Raw genomic sequence first — 22,874 nt, 5'->3', positions numbered from 1 at the left:
ACTTACCGAAGTTTACTATTTTACAATGTTACCAAAATAACCAAAGCAAGAATGGGGAAGGGAACAGTGGCAGGCGGGATTGCACCTAAATTTATAAAGTGACGGGGTGAGGATGGTACTAACCACAAGTACCTAAAGTTACTGTGAAGCAAATAATGTTCATAGAGTTACAGTCGTTGCAATTAATTTATACATTGTTCATTGTGCCCACTGAAATATGAAGTTGAACTTAAGATTCTAAACCCTGTGACATTTTACTTGTGTTTAGTTATTACATTAGCATAAATTTTCTGACTTGTCAAACAAGCCAAGGAGTTATGGTTTCCTGGCCAACATGTCATCCTCACCTAATGTCAGCAAAACAGTTCCTAGTGCAAGTGAAGAATAGCCACCATGTTTCCCAATGCAGTAAAAGTCATTGGCCGGGATTCTTTGATCCCACGGCGGGTCGGAGAATTGGTGGGGGTGGGGTGGTGCGAGAATCACGCCACCCCTCTACAACGCTGGGCCGTCGATTCTCCGGCGCCGTTCCTCGCCGCCGCCGTGTCAGTTGGGGGGCCGATGAAAGCGCGCACCCCCATGATGATTTTCCGCGCCTCGACGGGCTGAGTGCCCGCCAAGTTCAGCCGAGACCCACCGGCATAGATTACGTATGGTCCTACCCGGCGGGACCTCAGAGTTCTGGCTGCGGGGGCCGTCCTGGGGGGGGGGGGGGGGGGGGGGGGTGGACTCGCGTGGCCGTGGCACGCATGCGCAGACCCGCGCCGGCCGTGGCGTGCCGGCTTTCGAGCTCCGGAGCAGTGGACACCACTCCGGCTAGGAAGGGATGAATACCTGGGCCTGGAGACCCGTTGACGCCGGAGTGGCTCGTGCCGCTTTCACGCCGGCGTCAGAACTTGGCCACGGGATCGGAGAATTCCGGCCATTATACTTCAAAGAAATTAATTGTGCATAAAGTGCTTTGGATCTTTTAATAGGATGAGTGCATTATATAACAAAATTACACTTCATGTTAACTCTGTACGGAATCAAAGCCTCTGGATTTAAGAAATAAAGCTGGCTGGATTCTCCAGTAATGGGGCCATGTCCCCACGCCTGCGTAAAAACAGCGGCGTTTCACTCTGGACTTTCCTTAAGAAAGTCCTGAGTGATTCTCCCATCTGCAGGGGGCTGGCAGGGCCCAGGAGCGGTTCTCGCAGCTCTGGCTGCGGATACGGGGTCCCGTGCTTCCGGTCGGAGGTCCGCGCATGCGCACGGTGACGGCCTGCAGCGGCCGCCCCATGCAACATGGCGGACTTGGACCACGGAGCTGTACCAAAAATGTAGGCCTCCCCGAGAACAGACTGAGTCCACAGCCGCCACCCGACGGCCGATAGGTGGTTAGAACCACACCGTCAGGAACTTGGCCAGTTTTGCGTGGAGAATTGCGGGGAGACCGGAGAATCACGGGAGTGGCGCCGGTCTGAATTTCCGGTTTGACGACCACTCTCTGCCCCAGGCCAGGAACTATGAATAAAATTAAAGAGAAGTTTAAAAAACTACATAATTAGTTCACTGTTCAGGGGCGAAGCGCTGATTCATGCAAAGGGTAATGAAAGGGTCTGTTTAGCACAGGGCTAAATCGCTGGCTTTTAAAGTAGACCAAGGCAGGCCAGCAGCACGGCTCAATTCCCGTAACAGCCTCCCCGAACAGGCGCCGGAATGTGGCGACTAGGGGCTTTTCACAGTAACTTCATTTGAAGCCGACTTGTGACAATAAGCGATTTTCATTTTCATTCATTTCATTTCATTCATTTGGACTTTCTTCCCCTAAAAGCTGTTGAACATTTCAAATCTGAGATCTATTTATTTATTTTTTAAATAATTTTTATTCAAATCTTCACAAAATATCACCAACAAAATACAGAAAGAAAAGAACAACCCCCCCCCCCCCCCCCCCGGTTGCTGCTGCTAACCATCTTCTAACGTTCTGCCAGGAAGTCTAGGAATGGCTGACACCGCCTGAAGAACCCTTGCACCGATCCCCTTAAGGCAAATTTCACCCTCTCTAATTTAATAAACCCTGCCATATCGTTGATCCAGGATTCCACGCTTGGGGGCCTCGCATCCTTGCACTGAAGAAGAATCCTTCGCTGTGCTACCAGGGACGCAAAGACCAGAATTCCAGCCTCTTTCGCCTCCTGCACTCCCGGCTTCTCTGCCACCCCAAGTATTGCGAGCCCCCAACCCGGCTTGACCCTGGAACCTACCACCCTCGACACCGTCCTCGCTACACCCTTCCAAAAGTCCTCCAGCGCTGGGCACGCCCAGAACATGTGGGTGTGATTTGCTGGGCTCCCTGAGCACCTAACACACCTGTCCTCGCACCCAAAGAACCGGCTTATCATTGCCCTGGTCATGTGAGCCCTATGCAGCACCTTAAATAGTATGAGGCTGAGCCTCGCGCAAGAGGATGAAGAGTTCACTCTCCCCAGGGCATCCGCCCACGTCCCCATATCAATCTCCTCACCCAACTTACTCTTTAGCTCCTCCACCGAGGCCTCCTCCTCCTCCTGCATCACCTGATACGTTGCCGAGATCCTCCCCTCTCCAACCCACACCCCTGACAGCACCCTGCCCTGGACCCTGCGTGGCGGCAACAGTGGAGCTCCACCACCTGCCGCCATACAAACGCCCTTACCTGCATATATTTGAAGGTGTTCCCCGGGGGGAGCCCGAACCTCTCCTCCAGCTCACCCAGGCTCGCGAACTTCCCGTCTACAAACAGGTCCCCCATCCTTCTAATACCTGCCCTGTGCCAGCTCAGGAACCCTCCATCCATCCTCCCCGGGACAAACCGGTGGTTCCCCCGAATCGGGGACCACACCGAGGCCCCCATCTCCCCCCTGTGACGTCTCCATTGTCCCCAAATTTGGAGGGTAGCCGCCACCACCGGGCTCGTGGTATACCTCGTTGGAGGAAGCGGCAGCGGTGCCGACACCAGCACCTCCAGGCTCGTGCCTGGACGCCATCTCCAGCCTCTTCCATGCCGCCCCATCCCCCTCCATCACCCACTTATGCACCATCGCCATGTTGGCGGCCCAATAATACCCACAGAGGTTGGGCAGCGCCAACCCCCCCTATCCCTGCACCACTCCAGGAACACCCTTCTCACCCTCGGGGTCTTCTGCGCCCACACAAACCCCATAATGCTCCTATTAACCTGCCTGAATAAGGCCGTAGGGATCAGGATGGGGAGGCACTGAAACAGGAACAAAATTCTCGGGAGCACCGTCATTTTAACTGACTGCACCCTACCCGCCAGGGAGAGTGGCAGCACGTCCCACCTCTTAAACTCCTCCTCCATTTGCTCCACAAGGCTCGTGAAGTTAAACTTATGCAGGGCCCCCCAACTCCTAGCCACCTGGACCCCCAGGTACCTGAAACTCCTCTCCGCCCTTTTTAGTGGGAGCTCACCAATCCCCCTCTCCTAGTCCCCTGGGTGAACCATAAGACCATAAGACATAGGAGCGGAAGTAAGGCCATTCGGCCCATCGAGCCAACTCCACCATTCAATCATCGCTGATTTCAACTCCATTTACCCGCTCTCTCTCCCTAGCCCTTAATTCCTCGAGAAATCAAGAATTTATCAACTTCTGTCTTAAAGATACTCAACGTCCCGGCCTCCACCGCCCTCTGTGGCAATGAATTCCACAGACTCACCACTCTCTAGCTGAAGAAATTTCTCCTCATCTCTGTTCTAAAGTGACTCCCTTTTATTCTAAGGCTGTGCCCCCGGGTCCTAGTCTCCCCTGCTAATGGAAGCAACTTCCCTACGTCCACCCTATCTAAGCCATTCATTATCTTGTAAGTTTCTATTAGATCTCCCCTCAACCTCCTAAACGCCAATGAATATAATCCCAGGATCCTCAAACGTTTATCGTATGTTAGGCCTACCATTCCTGGGATCATCCGTGTGAATCTCCGCTGGAACCGCTCCAGTGCCAATATGTCCTTCCTGAGGTGTGGGGCCCAACGAACAACTCGCTCTTCCCCACATTGAGCTTATACCCGGAGAAATCCCCAAACCCCCTGAGAATCATGATGTGGAGATGCCGGCGTTGGACTGGGGTGAGCACAGTAAGAAGTCTTACAACACCAGGTTAAAGTCCAACAGGTTTGTTTCGATGTCACTAGCTTTCAGGGCGCTGCTCCTTCCTCAGGTGAATGAAGAGGTATGTTCCAGAAACATATATATAGACAAATTCAAAGATGCCAGACAATGCTTGGAATACGAGCATGAGCAGATGATTTAATCAAACCGGTGGAACCACACCAGCACTGCCCGCAGCGGCTCGTTGGGCTTGGGCCTCCTCACCAGCACTCGGTGGGCCCCCTCCAGCTCCAGGGGCCACTGGAAGGACCCCGCTCCCATCAGCGAATTCAACATGGTGTCCACGTAGGCCCCCACGTCCGACTCCTCCAATCCCTCCGGGAGGCCCAGGATCCGCAGATTCTTCTGCCTCGACCGGTTCTCCATCTCCTCGAACCTCTCCTGCCATTTTTTATGGAGCGCCTTGTGCGCCTCCACCGCTCGGCCTAGGATCTTATCTTCGTTCTCAGAAACCTTTTGCCGGACCTCCCGGATCGCCGCCCCTTGGGCCGCCTAGGTCTCCAGCAGCTTATCGATTGACGCCTTCATCGGCTCCAGCAGATCCGCTTTCAGCTCCCTAAAGCAGCGCTGAAAAAACTCCTGTTGCTCCTGCGCCCACTGCATCCACACTGCCTGGTCTCCACCTGCCGCCATCTTGGTCTTCCTCCCTCGCACCTTCTTTTGCTTCACTGCCACTTTTTTGGTCGCCCCACTCCTGGTCCAAGCCATACACTATTGGGGGAATGTTGCATTCTCCTTCCCACACTGGGAAACGTCGAGCAAGCGCCGTTACGGGCTCTAAAAAGAGCCCAAAAGTCTGTTTCTAGCGGGAGCTGCCGAACGTGCAACTTAGCTCTGCATAGCCGCAACCGGAACGCTACTGAGATTTATTTTTTGATGGGCAAGGGTATTATGAGATATGGAACCCAAGGTGGGTAAATGGCGTTAAGAAACAGATCAGTGGGACAGCACGGTGGCGCAGTGGTTAATACTGCTGCCTCACGGCGCCGAGGTCCCAGGTTCAATCCCAGCCCCGGGTCACTGTCCATGTGAAGTTTTCACATTCTCCCCGTGTCTATGTGGGTCTAACCCCCCACAACCCAAAGATGTGCAGCATAGGTGGATTGGCCACGATAAATTGCCCCTTAATTGGAAAAATTTGAAAAGAAATTTTTAAAAAAAGATCAGCCATGTTCTAATTGAGTAGAGAAACAGGCTTGAGGAGCTGAACGGCCTCCTCTTCTTATGTTTTTATTTTGTATGTGGCATTGCAGCCGATTAGTTTATTAACTTGTCTGCCTATAGCTGTGTCCAGAGTTGCTAAATTATTAAATAAGCATGGCAGGGAACATGAAGAAACCCTGATGTCATTCTCATCCCTCATATGTTATGAAACGATTGGTTTGAGAACTTATAATGAAAACTTCCTGTTTTGGCCTAACCCATAAACAACATTGGTGCAGCACCAATCATGTACGGCACTCAATGATGAAGAGAATCAGGATGTGGAGATGCTGGCGTTGGACTGGGGTGGGCACAGTAAGACGTCTTTCAACACCAGGTTAAAGTCCAACAGGTTTGTTTCAAATCACTAGCTTTCAGAGTGCAGCTCACCTGATGAAGGCTGAGGCCGTACAAAGCCCCGTTTTATGCACTGAGGAACTCCACTTGCCAGAACTCCTCAGTGTAGTGAGAGATCGGGACGTCAGGTGTCCCGATCTCTGGAGCCCATGAAGCAATCCCCGACCCTCCCCCCACCAGCCCTAACACACTTTGTGAGGGTTCCCAACCTCCCCCAACCTCCTGCAACACCTGTGCAGGGCACCCCTGGCTCGATAGCCACTGTGCATAAAATGCCAGCCTGGCACCTTGGCAGTGCCAGGTTAGCAGTGCCCCTGCCAGCTGGCAGTGCCACCTGGGCACCGTGGCAGTGCTATGCTGGCAGTGCCAGGGTGCCCAGGTGGCACAAGCAGTGCCAGGGTACAACTCTGCCCAAAGAGCATGCACCTAGAGGCCTCCAATCCCCTGGGAGACCCCCATGAGTGCTGTTCTATCTGGTCCCTGTTCGTGGAGACCAGTACTGATCGGCACTTGCCCGAGGCCCCTGAGGCGAAGGAGACAGATCCCGTGCCTCGGGTACCTCGGGAATCTGCATATTACAGTGAGGCTAGCTGTATATTTGCTAAAACGTGGGCCCGGCCACAATGGGCAGGATCTACATGACAATGTCTCACGAGATAGCATTAGATCTCGCGAAGCGTTGCAAACTGGTTAGATTCCGGGAGCGGGGTCTCCCGGCTATCGGCCACACTGCGACACGGCGAGATGCCTTTCGGGCGCAGAGTGGGCATACAATCATGCCCCATGATTGCACCTCAGAAACTGGGTGCGTCTGTTTTGAAATTATTAAAAAGAGTTAAAAGGGCCGATGAAAGAATGAACAGCACAAAGCTATACGCAATAACGTGTCAGCTGTATTCTTCAATCCCAGGTTTCTATCAAGGTTCTAACTTCATGATCTCAAATGTAGTCAGTGAAAATCTATAATTTCTGTCATGGTTCTGGGACTGTCTGCGTCTGGACCAGTCTTCCAAATCCAACTCTGCCAGTGTCATAAACTGTCCTATGTTTATCACGTACCTGACCGCCAGATTTCCCTCGCCCAAAAACTATCTGCCTTATTTGAAGCCAGTATCCCAATATGTTCAATCAATCATCCAAGCGTGTTCCATTAATAAATCTCATGCACTGTTCAGCATCACCATGTGTAATATTCCACAAAATAGAATCCGCGGGAAGTTTTCCTGATCTTGTCCAAACCCATGATGATTTGCTTAACATCATTGCTTTTTGAGAAGAGTTCATAGATCTGTTCCTTGGTAATGTAAAACGGCTGATTCCCAACATAGAGAATGCAGCTGTATCTCAGGAATTTATCCTGCGCATATTGGCTTCCCTGAAAGTGCTAGTCTCTGCAAAGGTGGACGGGGAGGGGGTAGAAGGGCTGGGGGCCCCAATTGGGCTGGAAGAGATAGTGGAGGGCTTGAAGGCCATGCTGGCGGGTAAGGCCCCGGGTCCGGACGGGTACCCAGTGGAGTTTTATAAAATGTTCTCGGGGATATTGGGGCCAGTGTTGTTGAGGATGTTCAATGAGACAAGGGAAAGAGGGGTGCTGCCCCCGACGATGTCACAGGCCACGATTTCGCTGATTCTTAAGCGGGACAAGAACCCAGAGTTGTGTGGGTCCTACAGGCCAATCTCAAGTTGCTGGCCAAAATCATGTCCTCCAGGATCAAGGATTGTGTTCCGGACGTTATTGGGGAGGACCAGACAGGGTTTGTTAAGGGCAGGCAGTTGGTAAGAAGGCTGTTAAATGTGATCATGATGCCGGAAGGTAGGGAGGTGGAGGTAGTCATCGCAATGGATGCAGAAAAGGCTTTTGATCGGGTAGAATGGGATTATCTGTGGGAGATACGAGGACGGTTTCGATTCAGGCGGGGCTTTAGTGACTGGGTCAGGTTACTGTATCAGGCTCCTGTGGCAAGTGTACGAATGAATAGGACAACATCCTATAGTGTAGACTGCACCGGGGGACGAGACAGGAATGCCCCCCTCCCCACTGTTGTTTGCGCTGGCTATAGAGCCGTTGGCAATTGCTCGGAGAGCCTCGAGGGGCTGGAGAGGACTGGTCCGGTAGTTGGTGGAGCACAGGGTTTTGCTCTTTGCAGATGACCTGCTTCTGTACGTTTCGGACCCAATAGAGGGGATGGAAGAAATCTAGGGGAATTTGGCCGGTTTTCGGGGTATAAGCTTAATATGGGAAAGAGTGAGATGTTTGTGGTCCAGGCGAGGAGACAGGAGAGGCGACTGGGAGTGCTGCCGTTTAGGTTAGTAGAGGGAAGCTTTAGGTATTGAGGCATCCAAGTGGCGCGGAATGGGACCGGCTGCATAAATTGAATCTGGCCCGGCTAGTGGACCAAATGAAGGACGATTTTCGGAGATGGGACGCGCTTCCGTTGTCTCTGGCTGGGAGTGTGCAAACGGTGACGGTGACGGTTCTCCCGAGATTCCTATTTGTATTTCAGTGTCTCCCCATCTTTATTCTGCGGTCCTTTTTTAAGCGGGTCAACAGAGTGATCACGGGCTTCGTCTGGACGGGCAAGACCCCGCGAGTAAGGAAGGTAATGTTTGAGCGGAGTCGGGGTGAGGGCGGGCTGGCGCTGCCAAATTTTAGCAACTATTACTGGGCGGCTAATATAGCCATGATCAGGAAGTGAATGGTGGGGGAGGGGTCGGCTTGGGTGCGTATGGAGGTGGCTTCATGTAAGGGCACCAGTCTGGAGCGTGGTAACTGCGCCTCTGACGTTCCCGCCGGCACGGTACTCTACTAGTCCAGCGGTGGTGGCGGCCCTGAGAGTTTGGGGCCAGTGGAGGAGGCATGTGGGAGCAGTGGGAGCATCGGTCTGGGCCCCAATCTGTGATAATCACTGGTTTGCCTCGGGGAGTATGGACGGGGGGTTCCGGTTATGGCGGAGAGCGGGGATAGAGAGGATGGGAGATATGTTCATAGAGGGGAGCTTTCCGAGTATGAGGGCTTTGGAGGAGAAGTTTGGGTTGGTGAGGGGAAATAAATTCAGATATCTGCAGGTGCGGGACTTCCTTTGTAAACAGTTGTCAACCTTCCCGCTCCTACCACCAAGGGGAATTCAGGACAGGGCAGTTTCCAGAGGGTGGGTCGGAGAAGTGAGCGTCTCGGACATCTATAAGGAGCTTATGGGGTCGGAGGAGACGCAGACCGAGGAGCTGAAGCGCAAGTGGGAGGAGGAGCTGGGAGGAGAGATAGAGGATGGTCTATGGGCGGACGCGTTGGGTAGAGTCAACACATCCGCAACATGTGCCAGGCTCAGCCTGATACAATTTAAGGTTGTTCACTGGGCTCACATGACAGTTGCCCGGATGAGCAGATTCTTTGGGGTGGAGGACAGGTGCGCAAAATGTGCGGGAGGACCGGCGAACCATGTCCACATGTTTTGGACATGTCCAAAGCTTAGGGGATTTTTGCAGGGTTTGCAGATGTCATGTCCAAGGTGGCGCTGAGTCCAGAGGTAGCGATTTTCAGGGTGTCAGAAGACCCGGGAATCCAGGAGGAGAAAGAGGCGGATGTTCTGGTCTTTGCTTCCCTGGTAGCCCGGAGACGGATACTATTAGCATGGAGGGACTCAAAGTCCCCGAAGTTGGAGACCTGGCTATTGGATGTCCGCATGGCTAGCTTTCTCTGTTTGGAGAAAATCAAGTTTACCTTGAGAGGGTCACTGTTAGGATTCTCCCGGAGGTGGCAACCGTTCGTCGACTTCGTTGTGGAAAATTACTCGTCAGCAGATTGGGGGGGAAAGAGTAGTTTAATTAGAGTATGGGTCAATGAGGGTGGGACCTGTACGAAAGGTAAATGGCTTTTGCACTATGTTTATGGTTTCATGTATATTGTTTATTTTGTTGTTGTTACTATACCAAAAATACCTCAATAAAATGTTTATTAAAAAAAAAGAAAGTGCTGGTCTTTGTGTTGGTTCAGCTCCATGTGAGAGTCACTATTGAGGCCGTTCAGCACCATAGACATGGTGCCGGAGAGGAGAGGAGAACTGTGGCGTTCAGCAACCGGAGCAAGGAAATCATTTGCACGTGACTGGAAACCAATCTCTCGCGACCAGCATTCTCAAACTTAAAAGCCGGTTGAGGCCGGCAGTCTTAAAAGCCGGTTGCAGCTATTGGGCGCTTTTCCCCCGATCGGTAACACCGCAACCGATTGTTCCGGAACCCTCCTGACACCCCATCGCGGCCCACCTGCGGGTCATGACCCGCAGTTTGAAAAACTCTGCCTTAAGAAGTAGCAAACAACCAGGAGGAAGCAAGATAAGATCCAAGCCATGACCACGATGCTCGAGTGGTTGCCTACCTATAGCTCGCCTGCTTGGTATAAGCACTTTTACATTATTTTTGTGGACCACTCTACTGGCCCCAGTTGAGAACCACTGATTCAGGATATGAAGAAGACATTTTCGACATTTTCCCCATTCGGTTGTTCTTCTAAGGAAACAATAAACCCCGGATCACAGCTTCCAAATGTCTCTTAAATGACTTCCAAAGTTTTTACCTCCACTATCCTACCAAAACATCCAGTTTTGTGCCAGATTAACCTTTTCTATAGCTTTAGTACATCCACTCTCAAACACTTCATTTCATGGATGAAAAGTTCAATTTTTCCAGACTTTCTTTATAATTTAATCCCATGGTAACAAGGGTCTTTTTGCCTCACGGCTCTCTCCTGCATCGAGTCTGAAGCTTGAGCATGCCTCCTGTGCCTTAGTGACTAAATCAGACACATATTCTTGGGTGTGGTCTGACCACATCGCTGTATAGTTTCAGTCTGTCATGCTCGAGATATATATCTTTTTGATTTAACATAATCAACATTCTTCTTGATCAGTTTACTTTTGCTCTGCAGTGACTAGATATGTAGGCTGGAGTTTTAAGTACTTGCCAGCCTGCATTTTTTCTGTTCTGCAAAAGCATTGGAAACAAATTTAAGAGACCAAATCAAAACATTTTGGAAGCTATAGAACACACAAACAGAAAATCCCCAAACCTGAAGTACAGAGGCCGTTAAATCCCTTAACTTTCAATTTCACTCTGTACAAATACATTTTATCATGAGCTCTTCCCTTTTCACTTAGTTCTGTTACTTTATTTCTTTCATTGTGACCACAGTGAGATAAGGTGTGTCTCTGTACCAATTATGCCCTGTTAGCAGAACAATCAACACAATGTCACAATCACTTTGCTGGTATCTGAATACACCTACAAGATTTCTCAGAATAGTAACATATCGAGAGCTGTAGAAGAGAATCAGTCATCCCTGAGGACCAACAACTTGCTTTTATATATTACCTTTAATCGGAACAATTGTTCCAAGAGGCTTTTCAGGATCACCACATCAGGAAGGGGGAAATTGGGATGGGATGGCAAAAAGCTTGGTTAAAGATGTTTCTAAATGGAGAATGGTTCATTGTGGTGCATCAATATGTGCTTTATAAGGACAAACCAAAGCTTTTACAGAAGCAAACAAGACCAAATCAGTGGCCATCACTCCTGCAAAGACAGTTTAAAAAAAATAAATTTAGAGTACCCAATTCATTTTTTCCAATTAAAGGGCAATTTAGCGTGGCCAATCCACCTACCCTACTAACCACTGCACCATCGTGCTGCCCTTGCAAAGACAAAGTTAACTTAATGATTTGGGAAAATCTCCCAGGAGACTGTGCATCAGTATGCTTAATGGTTGATCACAAACAACATAAATGCTCCAAGAATAGAGACAAGGAGGCAACCTGTCTACCCACTGAAGTAACATGGCATCTAATGTGTAATTATGTCTCCTTAAAATTAGAACAGTAAGATCTTCAGAGCTCAAAAAATACAACAGCTGGTTAGAACTGGAAATAGCTGCACCATAAATACCAGAAACATTCCAGTTTGATCCTTGGTCTGTCCTGACTTAGCTGATCTGAATCTGACCATGGTAAGGATTCTTTAGTTCAACTTTAAAAAATATTTTTAGAGTACCCAATTAATTTTTTCCAATTAAGGGGAAATTTTGCATGGCCAATCCACCTACCCTGCACATCTTTGGGTTGTGGGGGCGAAACCCACGCAAACACGGGGAGAATATGCAAACTCCACACGGACAGGGACCTCAGAGCCGTGAGGCAGCAATGCTAACCACTGTGCCACTGTGCTGCCCCTAGTTAACCTTAATGTTATGATTGGGCGGCACGGTGGTGCAGTGGTTAGTACTGCTGCCTCATGGTGCCGAGGACCCAGGTTAAATTCTGGCCCCGGGTCACTGTCTGTGTCACCTAGCTTGCACATTTTTAGGTTGTGGGGGCGAAACCCACGTAAACACGGGGTGAATGTGCAAACTCCACACGGACCGTGACCCAGAGCCGGGATTGAACCTGGGACTTCGGCGCCGTGAGGCAGCAGGGCTAACCCACTGCGCCACCGTGCTGCCCTGAAGCGGAAAGTCGAAGGCATCGAAGGTGTACGAGCGTACGTGGATGATATCATTATTTGGCGCTCAACCATAGAAGTGCATAATACGAGGTTGCTTAAAATTCTAACGAGCGTCAGGAGAAATGGGCTGAAGCTCAACAAGGAAAAGTGCCAATTTGGAGTAACTGTGGTCACAGGGGCTGTTTAGTACAGAGCTAAATCGCTGGCTTTGAAAGCAGACCAAGGCAGGCCAGCAGCATGGTTCAATTCCCGTAACAGCCTCCCCGAACAGGCGCCGGAATGTGGCAACTAGGGGCTTTTCACAGTAACTTCATTGAAGCCTTTCATTTCATACTTGTGACAATAAGCGATTTTCATTTCATTCCTAGGTGACAAGCTCTTAGCGCATGGCATTGAATCTGACAAGGACAAAATCCAAGCAATTCTCAACATGCCAAAACCACACAAGAAAGCCATCTTAAGAGTGATGGGTATGATCAATTTAATAGGGAAATTCATTCCAAACCTGTCAGTGAAAACACACCTCTGTGATCTCCTGCACAAGACAATGGGTTTCACTTGGACTGAGCAATATGAGCAAGAGTGGAAGAAGCTCAAGACTTCACTAACCACCACGCCAGTTCTCACATTTTTTTGACCCATCCAAGCAGATTAGTGTCAACAGACGTGTCGAAAGATGGTCTAGGAGCAGTTCTTCTCCAACTCGAGCATGCCTATTGGAAACCAGTCGCATATGCATCACGATCCATGACGACAACAGAGCAGGGGTGCGCTCAAATCGAAAAAGAATGCCTAGGTTTAGTTGTAGGCAAGGAGAAATTCCACTGCTACTTGTATGGCCTTCCAACTTTCACACTTGAGACAGATCATCGTCCTTTGGTTCACATCATCAAGAAGAATCACAACCAAATGTCGCTGCGCATTCAGAGGTTGATGATGAAGTTACAATGCTATGACTTCAATCTTATCTACACAGCAGGCAAATATTTGTTCTTAGCAGATGCATTATCAAGTGCCGATAAAAAATATTAGTAGTGAAATTGCTGAAGATCTAGATCTGCATGTCAATCTTATTTCCATACTACTACTAGTATCAGATACAAAACTACGTGAGATCCAAGAAGAGACCAGGAAGGATCAAACTCTTCAAGAAGTGATGAAGATCATCAACTAACACTGGCCCAGAGGTCAATGTATGGAGTTCTACAATATAAGATCTGAGCTTAAGAGGTTACATGACGGACATCTAAGGATTGAGCAATGTAAACGGAGAGCTCGTGACTCTGTTTATTGGCCAGGTATAAACCAGGATATTGACAGGGTGGTCAGTTGTGATACATGCCAGATGCATCGTTGCAAGCAAACAAGAGAACCTATGCAAATTTCCAATTTACCCACAGCACCATGGCAGAAAGTAGCTATGGATCTCTTTCACCTACGAGGGAAAGATTATTAAATTATCATAGACTATTTTCCAAACTATCCCGAAGTGGTTCTGCCGTCAAGCATAACGACAAGCAGTGTAATACTTCAAGTCAATTATTGCTAGACACGGAATTCCTCAAGTCGTCGTGAGTGGCAACTGTAAAGGTTGGCAGCAGTTCGCAATCACGTATGATTTCAATCACGTCAGGTCAAGTACGTTGTACCCACAAGCCAGTGGCAAAGCCGAAAAAGGTGTACATATTGTCAAGCAATTGTTGAAGAAGGCAATGGCAGCCAATCTGATCCATATCTCGCACTATTGAGTTACAGAATGTCACCATTGTCACATGGTAGATCGCCACCACAGTTACTTATGAATAAAAAGTTGCTTTCCAAACTTCCACACTTGGAAAAGGAGGAGAATGCAGCGTGCTGCAGGAAATGCAAAACAAAAGCAGTTCTATGATAGTGCGTATAGAACTTTACCACCTCTGATCAGTGATGACATTGTGAGAATAGAAGATTCAGGCAATTGGTCGAGAAAAGCCTTTGTACTTGAAGAAGTAGCACCTCGTTCTTTCAATGTACCGAGGACAGGTTGGTTTTAAGAAGAAATCATTGCGTGCTCTTGAAAACCAGAGAAGACTTTCACAGCAATGTGATGGATGATGAATCTTCGTCAGAATCAATGTCAGCTGCAGTGTCAGATAGTTCAGCAGTTCCTGAGCATGAGAATGTCATGGAGAACATTGAATCTACAAGTTCTGAGCAGCAAGGTCAAACTTTGAGAAGATCAATCAGAGTCAGAAGAAAACCTGATCGACTCAATTTGTAGATTTGGACTATTTGTACATACTATGATTGCTGTATTTGTGTGTGTAGATATACAAAAAACAGTTTTAAAAGTTTAAAAGTAAAAAAATAATACTGTTAGACTCACAGGCTAATGATATCACATGTAAATATACTGATAATAATGTATTAATTTATTCCTTCAAAGGAAAGGAGATGTAGCGATATCACGGTTGTAATTCACCACCTGACCACTAGGAGTCTCATTAGTATATAAGTGAATGTTAGAGTCAGGTGACCTCAGACTGACTAGGGAGCTGGGAGAGGTTGCTTGTGCATGTTCATACTGTTATTCATCTGTTGTTTTGTATATATTTGACCCACAGTTAATGTTAATAAATTGCTTATAGCTTTAGCTACAAGTGTTCTTGTAATATACATCAGGTCATCCGACAAGAACATTACAGGTAGTATAGCCTTTCTGTACAATTTAGGTCTACCCGAGTTTCAGGATGCAGATTAAGAACTTACGACTTCCAAGATAAAAGCAGTATCAGCATTATAGGAATCTGATATTTCACCAAGGTCAGATTGTTCCACAATGAATTTTATGTGAAAGTCAAACATTATCGAGCAGCTACACTAACTGAATGACATAACTTTATATTGAAGTTTTGGATCTTCCATGATGTTTTTAATAACACAACTGTTTGTTTAATCCACAAAAAACAACCATCTCTAAACTGTGGATCAAACATTTCTCTTAACAGTGACCTCAAAATAACAAAATTGTTAAGGACTGCTTCCTGAGAGGAAACACTTACACAGATGTTACCTACCACCATCCTTTTATTCAAGCTTTTCATCCACTGAAATCAATACTTTGCTAAATCTGAAGGTGCTAAATGTTTACAAGCATTATAAGCAGAAAAAGTATTCCAATAGAAGTATATTGCACTGAAGACGTGTTAGAAGAACTGAAACAAAATTAACAAACTGATTCATTGAACAAGTAGCTTGACTGATGTAGTTTACATTTCCTCTGGATTTCCCTTCTTGATGAAATGACTGACTCCAGACACTGACAGGAAAACTGTGTTGTCAAACCAAAAGCAGTGACCGTTGACTTATCAAAGACAGGCCACTACAGGTATCTATAATCGTTGACATTTTTATCCAAGATAAATTAAACAAACACTTAAAATGGACTGTGTTTCTTCCCCCCCCCCCCCCCACTTGCTAATCTCGGCAAAAAAGCCACTGTAAGTAAAAAGAGATTTTGTCAAAAACAAAACAGAGAATCATGCTCCACTATCTCCAATCTCATGACATAATTAATGAAATTATGAAAAAACACAATTTAAAAAAACCAGCATTAGTCACAGCACTTCAAATGGGTGGGAGAAATGGACCATGGCATATCGTTAACTTCCCCAAAACCTAAATTATCCAGAGCAACATATTTCTACATCAACTAGAAAAATTAAGTAACAAAATACTGCAAAGGGACTTCCTCTATGTTCCAGTGAAACGTTTGTGATTCTGCTACAGAGATACCCTGCCTCTAGGGTTCTTTGTGTATACTTTGGAAACGGTTCAGAAATTAAACCATACATCAAAATGTCAAATGGAAAAAATTCTTGAAACACAATATGCAATCGTCTTGGAATTCTGACCAAAAATTATTAGATAGTGAAAAAAATCCAAAATGCACAAATAACCACAAGACATCTATTGCCAAAATCTGGCGAAAATCTGAAACTATCAACGAGGGGAAACCTGTAGAAAATTATTTAAAAATTTGTGAATCTTGAATTCTGACATGGTAAGGGCAAGTATGTTCTTTAGGAACTTAATCTCAAAATCAACAGATATGTCCAGATTTAAAATTGAAATTTACTTTGTACATCAATAGAAAACCGCATATTTCTCACACTGCGTACATTAAATGATACACCCAAATATCCAACAAAAACAAACTATGATTAGTAAATATCATAAAAAACCTCGCTTCTTCAGGAATCCTATCAGACACAATATCCAACTTTGTTGAAACACAAAACTGAATATATATTCATATACGTTAGATATAGTTAAACATATTACATATATTTATATATTGAAATTGCATACTATATTGATTCTCTGTAATGCTGGCAAAACAATAAAACTTAATTTAAAAAAGAAAGCAATTTTTATATTGTGAGCATTCAAAATCTTGTAATTAAAAGGCTGTATTTTTAAACACAAATGCACAATTAAAAAAATTAATTAATTGAGATTCAGTGAAATGAGACTCAGTTCATAAGACAAAGGAGCAGAATTAGGCCACTCAGTTGCCCTAATAAAATGTCTCTTGAAGTTGCGGCTCCTGCTCAATTCCAAACTTTGTCTTTTTAGTTAGTTGCTACTTTTGGGATACGAGCTTGAATAATCTTTTGGGTGGGAAGGGTTGGAGATGGTAGCATGCTGGGGGCAGCAGGCTAGGAAAGTGAATGGAACAAGATTTTGAATGTAGGAAAACAACATTGGATGTTAGTCGTGTTATTGTATTGCTCTCTTGGATTTGAAAGTGAACTTCAAAGCCTTGCTGACCTTTATGAGTATCATTATGAGGCATCAGGTCAATTTTCACCTACCTTGCATAAGGAGTAGAGTGATCGAGCTCTCCAAAGGGTGCAAGGAAGATTTAAAATTTACGTGCCCTGCTTGCATTAACTCAGTTCTATTATTTCTACTCTGAGCTGTATAGATTTCAGATTGTACCTCAACTTATTACTATTTCATCTTTCTTCGGTGGAAATAAGGATGACTCCGCTTTGGTGTTTTTTTCCATTAGGCTCCAGTGGCTATCTAACTGACTTTCTTCCCAAAGTGGCTCCAGTTTCTACTAAGCATGTTTCAAAAAAATTACCGGTTTGAACCCATTTGGGAGGGTAGAGCTCTTTGAATTAGAGGCCACTAATGCAACATCTTCATCAGGATACTAGCCACTCATTCCAGCACAGCGATTCACAAGCTGATCTATCCTGATCAGATGAGTTTTATCCAAAGGAGGCATTTTTGTCACAATGCAGGGCATCTCCCCAATACAATCTGTTGTTTCTTTTTAATACGCAGAAATGTAGCCTGAAGCTCTCCTGGGGGGATACTGGGAAACTTTTCACCAGAGTTGAGTGGTCTTTAGACGTCAAAGGATTTGGAGAAACCTTTGCCCAATGGTTTACAATCACAATCATGGTCCTCATTTGTTTGCCAGTTGAGTGGGTTCCCTTGCTTTTATACTGTTTGAGATATGCAAGAGGGATAACAAGGATGTTTTGTTGTCCTTAACTAGCCCAATGCAGAGAACCTGTTCCAAGCAATCTCCTTCCTGATACTATTCATACCCCTACTGAAATTACTATCTGATCACTTTTATGATTTTTACTCTGCTACAAATTTAATTTCTCCACAGATTCACTTTCTTTTTCTTGAATGAAGTCTTGAAAATTATACCCAAGACCATTACTAGTTTAAGTTCCAAAACTAGCTATATTGGGCACAACCAATGATGCCAATACGCTATTTTTGCATCTCTCTGTATGGAATCAGTGATGGCTGACAGTCTTAGTTATTTGTTCAATTAAAAATAATTTTTTACCGAAACAAAGCCAAGTCACTAATCACGTTAATTTATCATAAGAACATAGAACATAGAAAATACAGCACAGAACAGGCCCTTCGGCCCACGATGTTGTGCCGAACCTTTGTCCTAGATTAATCATAGATTATCATTGAATTTACAGTGCAGAAGGAGGCCATTTGGCCCTTTGAGTCTGCACCGGCTCTTGGAAAGAGCACCATACCCGAACTCAACACCTCCACCCAACACCAAGGGCAATTTGGACATTAAGGGCAATTTATCATTGGCCAATTCACCTAACCCGCACATCTTTGGACTGTGGGAGGAAACCGGAGCAAGTTCCGGAGGTGGCCATGAGCTGAGGTGACTCTCGTATAAAATCCACAAATACGACCTTCTAACCCCATCAAACGGGCACCAAAAATATCCCCCCCCACCCCAGCAGTCTAACCCCTGCAAACTGCATTAACGAGAAATAGAAAAAAAGAATGGGAAAGAGCCAACCGCCCAGCAGAAAAGCCAGGACGAGGGGAGGGAAACCTCAGCCTCGGAGCTGGCAGCTACTCGAGGTGGTGTGGCATAGATCCAGGAAGGACCAACTCCACAGAGTTCTCAGTGCAGATCCAAGCTGATGGACAAACTTATGGACTTCACCTCCCCCACGATCATCCTCAACACCGGTGCCCCACAAGGCTGTGTCCTCAGCTCCCTACTATACTCCTTGTACACCTATGACTGTGTGGCCAAATTCTCTTCCAACTCGATCTTCAAATTTGCTGATGATACCACCGTAGTGGGTCGGATTTCAAACAATGATGAGACAGAGTACAGGAATGAGATAGAGAATCTGGTGAACTGGTGCTACGACAATAATCTCTCCCTCAATGTCAACAAAACGAAGGAGATTGTCATTGACTTCAGGAAGCGTAGTGGAGAACATACCCCTTACTACGTCAATGGGAACGAAGTAGAAAGGGTCAAGAGCTTCAAGTGTTTAGGTGTACAGATCACCAACAGCCTGTCCTGGTCCCCCCATGCCGACACTATAGTAAAGAAAGCCCACCAACGATTCTACTTTCTCAGAAGACTAAGGAAATTTGGCATTTCAGCTACGACTCTCACCAACTTCTACAGATGCACCATAGAAAGCATTCTTTCTGGTTGTATCACAGCTTGGTATGGAGCCTGCTCTGCCCAAGATCGCAGGAAACTACAAAAGGTCATGAATGTAGCCCAGTCCATCACGCAAATCAGCCTCCCATCCATTGACTCTATCTATAATTCCCGCTGCCTCGGAAAGGCTGTCAAGACAGCATTGGAGGCAGAAATGGTCTCATGAGGGAGGCTATGCCCCATGAGGGAGGCTCATGGCCAAAATGGCGTGGCGGCTTGAGGCCCAAGAGTCGATGGCGAGAGACTTCGAGAAGGCCGCCACGGACCAAGGGGACCGGATCGCGGCACTCGAAGCCAAGGTGGCGAGCCTGATCAAAACCCAGAAGGGCTTAAAAGAAAAAATAGGGCTTAAAAGAGAACAGGTCTCGACGCCAAAACCTAAGAATCGTGGGGCTGCCGAAGATATGGAGGGGAAGTACCCCACGGAATACGTATCAGCGATACTCAGGAACCTGGTCGGCGAGGAGGACTTTGACAAGCCCCCAAAGATGGACTGTGCCCGCAGGTCGCTTTGGCAGCCACCCAGAGCGGGGGATCCTTCATAGGCGACAATTGTAAAGTTTCACAGGACAAAGAGTGGATCCTGAGGTGGTAGAGGGTGCAAGTGGGAAGGATGTACCATCTGTTTGTATCAAGACATTGGGCCAAACGCCAGGCCAGGTTCAACAGCGACAAATCCACCCCATACAAAAGCAAGGTGTGGTTTGTCATGTTCTACCCTGCCAGCTTATGGGTCACATACCAGGCGAAAGAGTATTAGTTTGACGCCGCGGAGGAGACCAACAAATTTGTCCAGGGCAGGCAGTGAGAGTGCACATGGGCCAGAATGAGTGTTGCGAGAGCAGAGAGCGGCAAATGAAGGTTAAATAAGGGAACCTGACCAAGAGGGGAGCCGCTGACTAGCAAGCTGGTGTACAGGAGTACAGCGAAGGAGGCCGTGGCATACCCCCGGGTAGGGAGGGCGTGCCTGGCAGGAGGGTGAGGAAAGACAGAAATTCAGAGAAAACAAAGTGTAAAAGAAGGGGGGCCGGTGTTACATGGGTAGCGGGTAAAGCCGGTGGGGGTGGGAGGACGTGATGGGACAGGACTGGGAGGTTGTCAAAACAAGGGTGAGAGGAAACAGGGAGAGGGACAAAGGTAGTTTCGGTAAACATATATGCCCCAAACTGGGATGACGCAGAGTTTGTCAAGAAAATGGTGGCCAAAATCCCGGTCCTGGACATCCACCAATCATGTACAGGACCTGACATTGGACAGATCCAACCCCAGGACAGGTTTCTGTGTCAGGCATGGCAAAGGAATTGAACGCCTTTGTGGAGCAGATGGGGGAGGTAGACCCATGGAGGTTCTACCACCCGAGAGAAAAATAATTCTCCTTCTTCTCCCACGTGCAAAAGCCTATTCACGGATAGATTTTTTTGTTCTAGGGAAGAGGGTGCTTCCAGGAGAAACAAAGGAAGGATACTACGCGATTGTCATCTCCGACCACGCACCGCACTACATCGATGTGTGGCTGGAGAAGGGACAGGCCCAACGCTCCCCATGGAGCTGGTTGCAGCTCTCCTTGCCAATAAGGAATTCAGTACTAAAATATCCCAAGCCATCAATGATTATGTATCCTGCGAACAGAACAGGAAGGTCTCACACTCCACGTTCTGGGAGGCACTGAAGGCAGTGATCAGGAGGGGTAAATGATAGCTTGTAGGGCCCTCAGGACAGGAAGGAAAGGGAAGCCAAGCAGCGGCTGATCAACTCCATACTGCAAGTGGATCAGCAGTATTCCATGGCCCCAACCGTGAAACAGTTGGCGGAAAGGAAAAAGCTGCAGATGGAATTCAGCCTGCTCTCCACACGGAAGGCAACCCACCAGCTCCACCAGGTATAGAGCATTTATGAACATGGAGACAAAGCCAGCCGCATGCTGGCACGCCAGTTGAGAAAGCAGGCAGCTGTGAAAGAGTTAGCTGAAGTTAGGGACAGTAACGGTAGGCTGGTAGCCGACCCAAACGAGGTCAATAAGGCCTTTATGAACTTTTACTGAGGACTATACACCTCCGAGCCCCCGTAGTGGGTCTCTGAGTTGGAACAGTTTCTCAACGGACTGGATATCCCGGTGGTGGAGGAGGACAGGAAACTAGTGCTGGGAACACCGCTTGGACTGGACGAAATTGTGGAGTTCATCAACACCATGCAATCAGAGAAAGCGCCACGACCGGCTGGATTCCAGGTAGACTTTTACAAAGAATTCTCAGCAGCGATTTCCCCACACTTGCAGGAGATGTTCAACGACTGACTGTCGAAGGGGGCCCTGTCGCCCATGCTGGCACAGGCCTCGATCTCTTTGATCCCAAAGAAGGACAAACACCCGAAAGAGTGTGGATCGTACATGCCCTCTCACTTAAATACTGACAGGAAAATCTTAGCAAGAACTGGCGAGGCGAATGGAGAGTTACCGGCCAGAAGTGATCGCAGAAGATCAGACCGGGTTTGTTCAGGGCAGACAGCTAACAGCGAACGTCTGATGTCTGCTGAATGTAATAATTATCCCATCCAGGGAGAGAACACCAAAGGTGATCGTCTCCCTCGATGCAGGGGAAGCCTTTGAGCGAAGAGAATGGAGATACCTCACAGAAGTGCTTGAACGGTTTGGCTTTGGGGCAGGGTTCATCACGTGGGTGAAGCTCCTGTACTGCACTCCTATGGCGAACAGATGAACGCAACCAGCTCCAAGTACTTCCGGCTGCACAGGGGGACGAGGCAGGGGTGCCCACTATCCCCACTCCTGTTCGTGCTGACAATTGAGCCACTGGCTATTGGCCTTAGATCAGTGTATTGGTCCGGGGGGGGGGCGGCGGCAGACAGAGAGCATAGAGTCTTACTCCATGTGGAAGACCTGCTCCACTACATGTCAAAACCCCTAGCCAGCATGGGAAAGATAACCGGACTCCTTAGGGAGTTTGGCACCTTCTCAGGTTACAGTGACAGATCAATGTTAGAGAAGACACAAACACAATGGCCACAGTACGCCTGTTCATCAAAAAATTCAATGTTTGATGAAAAGAGATCTCTCATGAGATTGGAAGTTCTGATAACTGACTGAGGTTTTAAGTTAGCATCTTTAGACCAGATACAAACATGTAACCAACTTTGAAGTGAGTCTGATACTAGGAAACCTCACTTTCAGATGCAATACAACACAGAATTTTATCGGTTACTTACGTCATCAGCAGAGAGCAGGGTGAAAAATAATACATAGGATGGATGAGCAGGAGATAACATGAAGGGTGGGGGAAACTGGCTCGTGCGGGGGAGAGCCAGTGTATAAAGCTATGTAAATATACCATTTTGCCATGTATATATCTTGCTCAGTGCGATTTTGTGTTATTTTGTTACGGGGGGGGGTTATTGTTTGTAAGGGGGAAAAATTGTGTTGGTAAAAAACTTTAATAAATATATTTTAAAAAAAAGAAAAATAATACATAGATCTTTTCTCAACTTTTGTTCGGGTGGCGGGGGGGGGGGGGGAATAAAATTAAAATTTGTATTTTAAAAATCCAGCATTAACACATTATTCAATAAAACAACTAAAACATCTCTTTATCACCTTGACTTGCAATACTTAGCTGCAAAAATACATACCTACAACAGACACGATAG

General features: G+C 47.1%; 1 protein-coding gene and 1 pseudogene across 1 annotated transcript in view; both read right to left on the bottom strand.

Annotated features, from left to right (window-relative positions):
• Positions 1–22,874, bottom strand: part of dph5 (diphthamide biosynthesis 5) — a 139,255-nt gene that overhangs the window by 99,357 nt on the left and 17,024 nt on the right. The window lies entirely within an intron of this gene.
• LOC140427219 (nuclear cap-binding protein subunit 2-like) lies at positions 6,674–9,749 on the bottom strand (annotated as a pseudogene).

The sequence above is a fragment of the Scyliorhinus torazame genome, chromosome 7 (genome assembly GCF_047496885.1).
Source record: "Scyliorhinus torazame isolate Kashiwa2021f chromosome 7, sScyTor2.1, whole genome shotgun sequence".
Classification (NCBI taxonomy): domain Eukaryota; kingdom Metazoa; phylum Chordata; class Chondrichthyes; order Carcharhiniformes; family Scyliorhinidae; genus Scyliorhinus; species Scyliorhinus torazame.
This window is presented reverse-complemented; position numbering and strand designations above follow the sequence as displayed.